The sequence below is a fragment of the Tupaia chinensis genome, unplaced genomic scaffold (assembly GCF_000334495.1).
Source record: "Tupaia chinensis unplaced genomic scaffold, TupChi_1.0 Scaffold000170_1, whole genome shotgun sequence".
Classification (NCBI taxonomy): Eukaryota; Metazoa; Chordata; class Mammalia; order Scandentia; family Tupaiidae; genus Tupaia; species Tupaia belangeri.
In genome coordinates, this window is record NW_006159645.1 from 2,691,157 (window position 1) to 2,697,908 (window position 6,752).

Sequence of the window (6,752 nt, forward strand, 5' to 3'; positions counted from 1 at the left end):
ACCAAGAAGAGTTGGAAAGCCTCAGTAGGTCAATAGTAAGCAATGAGCTTGAGTCAGTAATAAATAGTTTCCCAACACAGAAGAGACCAGTTTCAGATGACTTCACTTCTAAAATCTACAAAAAACTACTTTTTTTACTTTTAGGATCTCTCCCACCCCCATAGAACACATGCACTTGCCAGAGAGAAATGAGAGAAATTGAGAAGGAAAGTGAGAAATTTCCCTGCAGGGGGATGGCCATACCACAATTTCTTCTCCTCCAGTCTTCTCCTCTAATTTTGGGCACCCAAGTGCCTGGCATGAATTTCAAACTGCCAGGTCCAGTACTCAAACCACAGTCAGCTCTGTGAGAGTCCAGTACCTTAACCACCACTGCACATGCTGATCTCTTCCTCAAATTATTTCTAAAGATTCGAAAGGAAGAAATCCTCCCAAATTCATTCTGTGAAGCTTCCATCACCCTGACCTCCAGAACAAACAAGGACATAATGAAAAAAGAAAACTATAGGCCAGCATCCCTGATGAATATGAATGCAAAAATTCTCAAGATACTATCAAATCATATCCAACAACACATTAAAAAAATTATACACCACGACCAGGTAGGCTTTATCCCAGGATGCAAAGGTGGTTTGACATATGCAAAATAATAAATGTAATACATCACATTAGCAGAAGGAAAGGGAAAAATCATCATATGATCATACCAATTGAAAAAACATGTGATAAAATACATCTCTTCATGATTAAGACCGTCAAGAAAATCGATGTAGAAGGAACATTTCTCAACATAATAAAAGCTGTATATAACAAACCTATAGCTAACATCATACTAGATGGGGAAAAGTTGAAAGCTTTCTACTAAAAACTAGAAAAAAGAAAAGGCTGCCCACTTTCTATATTTCTTTTCAACACAGTACTGGAAATCCTAGCCTATGCAATCAGAAAATAAAATAAAAGACAATTACATTGTTAAAGAAGTGAAATTATCTGTATTTACAGATGACATGATTATATATATATATATAACACAAAAAATTCATAAAAACACCCCTGAAGTGATAAATACAGTAAAGTATCAAGATACAAAATAAAAATATAAAAATCTATAGTGTTTTATACACCAAAATGAACAGACTGAGGCAGAAGTAATTAAAGACAGCCCATTTATAATAGCCACAAAAATAATAAGATACCTAGGACTAAACCTAACCAAGGAAGTGAAAGACTTGTACAAGGAAAACTATGAAAAGGTAAAAGAAGAAATTGGAAAGGATACATGAAAGGGAAAGACAGTCCATGTTCCTGGATTGGAAGAATTAATATAATATAAATGTCAATCCTACCCCAAATTACAAATTCAATGAAATTCTGAAAAAATCACCAGAGATATTTTTAACAGAAATAGAAAAAACAATCATAAAATGTATTTGGAATCATAAAGAGCCCTGTATTGCTAAATCAATACTGTGCAAAAAGAATAAAGTAGGAGGTGTCTCACTTCTTGAATTCAAAATGTATTATAAAGCTGTGATTATCAAAACAGCATGGTATGGCACAAAAATAAACATGTAGACCAATGAAACAGAGTAGAGAATTCAGAAATAAATCCTAAAACATACAGTCAACTAAGTTTTTTTGTTTGTTTGTTTGTTTGTTTTTTGTCAGCCAACTAAGTTTCAACAAAGGGCACAAGTCAATCCAGTGGAGAAAAGAAAATCTCCTCAGCAAATAGTGCTGGAAAAACTGAACATTCACCTGCAGAAATATTATACTGTTCTCTCACCAAGAACAAAAATCAACTCAATGTGGGTCAAAGAGCTAAATATAAAATATCAAATTGTGAAACTACTGTTGGAAAACACAGGGAAAACTCTTAGAAACATGGGAGTAGACAAAGATTTCTTAAATAAAACTCCCAAAGCACTGTTGGTAATCCTGAAAATAGACAAGCAGAACTACATCAAGCTAAAAAGCTTCTGTAAAGCAAAAGAAACAATAATTAGGGTAAGGAGACAATCCTCCGATTGGGGGAATATATTTGCAAACTATGCCTCAGATAAGGGACTGATAACCAGAATATACAGGGAACTTGAGCAACTTATCTGTAAAAAAATTATGGATTCAGTTAAAAGATGGGCAAATGAGCTGAACAGACAACTCTCCAAGGAAGACATACAAATGGCCAAAAAGCATAAGAAACATGCTCAACATCTGGTATCATAAGGGAAATGCAAATCAAAATCACAATGAGATACCACTTAGCTCCAGTCAGAATGGCTAAGATTAAGAAAATACAGGTTGATAAATGCTGGTAAGGCTGTAGTGAAAAGAGAACCCTCCTACACAGTTGGTGAAAATATAAATTAATACCACCACTGTGGAGAACAATATAGAGGTTCCTCAAAAACCTACAAATAGAACTACCATATGACTCAATAATTCTTCTCCTGGATATCTATCCAAAGGTTAGGAGTACACTCAGTTGGAAAAACACTTGCACATCCATGTTCACTACAGCATTATTTGTAATTGCTAAGACTTGGAATCAGCTCAAATGTGCAAGAACAGATACATGGATTGAAAAAATGTGGCACATATACACTATGGCATACTACTTAGCCATAAAGAAAATGAGACTCTGATGTTTTATATAAAGGGGATGAATATGGAAGATTTAACTTTAAGTGAGCCAGGGGGCCAGCAGATAGCTTAATGGTTACATCACTGACTCCCACGTAGGTGACTGAGGTTCAAGTCTTAGACCCAGTGGCTTATAACTCAGGCTGGGTGTGTGTATGTGTGCCCAAAATCCTAAGAGGAGAATGGAGGAGAAGAAATTGTGGCATGGCTGAAATTGTGGCATGGCCATCCCCTTGGGAGGTGATTTCTCACTTTCTGTCTCTCTGTCTCTCTGGCAAGGGCATGTGTCCTATAGTAAAAATCTCATTTTAAAAAACAAAAAAAGAAAAAGAAAAAGAAAAAGAAAAAGAAAAAAAGAAATGTGCCAGACAATGGAAGACAGGTATTGTATGTTCTCACTTAATATACCCTGAGTATCTGCACTCTATGGCAGAAACTGAAACATTGAAAGATGTAATAGCAGGGAAAACAACTGAAGATACTAGAAATAGTATAGAAGAGAGAGGGCTGAGTGTGTGGTGAAAAAATCATTTAACAGAAACAAAAAAGAAAAATGATCTGTTCATGATAATGTACATGGTAATTTCTATGACTTGACTAATATACACTTTATTCACTCTGGAAAATTCATTTTGTATGCTGTAAAGATGTACAGTGATTAAATATAAATAATACATAGAAAGAAAATAAAGTTAACATAAAATTAAAAGAAAAAATAGGAACGATCATAAATTTCTGAGATTGCCTTACTAATATATCTGTATTAAACAGTTGCTGAGTTTTTTATTTTCTATATTTAAAAATATGCTTTAATTTTAATATCATGAACTATAAAAGCACAAATGAATATTAGAGATTCACTAGCTAAATTTACTTAGAAGTGAATAAATTGAGGCTAAAAAAATTTTTGGCTTTAAATTTACCATGTTACCGGTACCAGCAGATGGTGTAATGGCTATGTTGCTGGACTTCCACATAGTGGACCACTGTCCCATCCCTGTTCAGGCGCCAGGTTTCCCAGCCCGGGGGGACAGCCAAACAGGTTTCCTGAGTGAAGGAGTGAGAGCCAGGACAAGCGGCGTAGTGTTACAGCACGGAGACGACAGTGTCGTCCGTTTATTGTGGGCAGCACGGTACAGCACAAAGACGATGCAGTGTCACAGCTCTTAAGGGTCGCCCAGGTCTTCTAGAGATTGTGCAGTGTTTCAGCTCTTCAGGCTCTTCAGTTGCCGTCTTTCTGGTCATCTGTGTCGTCGATGATGACTGGATTGAAAAAGTGTGGCACATATACACTATGAAATACTACTCAGAAGCTGCATGCTGTTCCTATGGAGAAACCAGGTGCATGGTACAAAAAGGGAAAGGAAATATCAGATGTTTATTTGGTTAAATGCCTTTTTTTTTTTGTCCGCTTCCTGCTGTGTTGAGTATTTTGCTTCAACAGTATTGTCAGGTTCCAATAATTGTTTGAAGACATGATTCGGCTTCCATTTTTGCAGCAGTACTGTACCACGCACCTGATTTCTCCATAGGAACAGCGTGCAGCTTCTAATGGACTGTGCCCTGTTTTCAGTTTTCAAAGCAGTTTCTAATTTTGGTGATTGTGTGATGTACAGAGGTGCTATGATGATCATGCAGTTCATGCTTCATACTAAATCAATACACAGGAAAAAAAAAAAAAACAAAACCTTCCATCCCATTCAGGTCTGGTACCTACACTTGTCCTCCCTGCTTAGATCTTTCCATTTCTGCCATAGAGTGTAGATATTCAGTATATTTTGAGCAGGGATATATATTGTTTTTCTTTCATAGTCTGGCTTACTTTGCTTAACATTAAATCTATATTCATAAACTTTGTATCAAAAGAGAAGGTCTCATTTTTTTTTCCTGTCTGAGTAGTATTTCATAGTGTATATGTGCCACACTTTTTCAATCCAGTCATCAGTTCATAGCAATTGTGAATAATGTTGCAATAAGCATGGATGTATGTGTGTCTTTTCAACTAAGCGTTCTTTTGTCCTTTGGCTAAATAGCAAGGAGTGGAATTACTGGGTCATATAGTAGTTCTATATTTAGAATTCCTTTGGCTAAATAGCAAGGAGTGGGATTACTGGGTCATATGGTAGTTCTATCTGTAGAATTTTGAATATACTTCATATTATTTTACACAGTGGCTGTGCTAATTTACATTCCTATCAATAGTATAGGAGGGTTCCCTTTTCCCCACAGCCTAACCGGCTCTTGTGTGTGTGTATTTTTTTCCTCATAACCATTGTCTGTTCAACTCATTCTTCATTTTTAATTGGATTATTTTATTTTATTTTATTTTATTCTTTTTTTTTTTTTTTTGTAGAGGTTTTTGCTACAGGGTGTATGTGCTTGCCAGAAAGACAGAGCGATAGAGATAAATAACCCCCCAGGGAGGATGGCCATGCCACAATCCCTTCTCCTCCATTCTCCTCTTGGGATCTTGGGCATGCATGCACATGCACCTGGTGTGAGTTTAAGCCGCCAGGTCCAGGACTCAAACCATGGTCAGCTACATGGGAGTTCAGCGACATAGCCATTACACTACCTGCTGATCCCAGCTGCTTGAATTCTTCATATAGCTATATAGTCTGGTTATCAATCCCTTACCTGATGCATCGTTTGCAAATATTTTCTCCCATTCTGAGTGTTGTCTCTTCACTCTAATTATAGTTTCCTTATAAATGTCTGCCAGGTTCATTTGGTTTATTGTATCAACTAACTTTTGTATCTTTTTATTTTTTTCTCTGATGACCTGTTCATTATGATGGTGGGTTGTTGAAGTTTCCAGTAATTAGTATGTTGCAATCTCTCTCTCTTTAGCTTTAACAGTCTTTCTTTTAAATATTCGAGTGCACTAGTGTTAGGTGCATAAATATTTATAAATTTCTTGGTGATTTATTTAATCATTTTAGTACTATGTAATGTCCTTCTTTGTCTCTTCTTACTGTTTTTATCTTAAGGCCTATTTTGTCTGAGATTGGTATAATGACTCTGGTCTTATTTTAGTTTCTGTTTGTACAAATTGACTTTTTCTAGTCCTTTATTTTCAATTCATGTGTATCTTTATCAATGAGGTATGTTTCTTGTAAGCAACAGTGTCATTATGGAAATGAACACCTTTTTCTTTACTGCTTTGTAATGTCCCCTGTTTTCTATTTAAACACCAATGGGTCTTGTTTTGACTATGTTATCTCTAACCATTATAATATTATTTTAATTATTAGATATAATAATTTAAAAATACCATTTTTTATTCATTCAACTAATCTGTGTCTTTTAATTGGGGCATTTAGTTCATTACTCCTCAACATTATTATCAATATGTTTAGACTTATCCCTGTCATTTTGTTAGCCATTTTAAATGTAGTTTTGTTTTCAGAGCCAGCAGGTGGCATAGTGATTGAGTTGCTGAATTCCCACATACCCAACTGTGATTTAAGTCCCAGACCTGGGGGCTTGAGACTCATACCAGGTGTGTGTGCACGGGTGCCCAAAATCTCAGGATGATAATGGAGGAGAAAGGATTGCAGTGTGGCCATCCCCCTGAGGTAATTTCTCATTTTCTTTCTCATTGTCTTTCTCTGACTTGCTCTGGTGAGCACATGCTAAGTGCAAAAACCTTAAAAAAATATTACTTTGTTCTCTCTCTTTCTCATATACATCCCTCATTATAAGGGAGATGTAGGTCAAAACCACAATGAGATACCACCTAACCCCAGTCAGAATGGCATAGGTTAAAAAAAAAATAATGTTAAGTGCTGTGTATATGTGTGTGTGTGTATATATATATATATATATGTGCTGTATATATATATATGTGCTGTATATATATGTGTTATATATATATATATATATTTCATACATTAAATCACTATACATCATTAGATTGTGAAGAGACTTTACACAGCATTATATACACCTCAGTCCAGCTCAGATAAGACCACCATACACATCCTCATCAACAGAAAATAAACCTTATCTGTGTCCCACAAGTATCTTACCTCTCCATTTTCCCCCCAAGTTTCTTTCTTTTTTTTTTTTTTTTGAGCGAATTTCACGGTAGGGAACGTGCGCTTGCC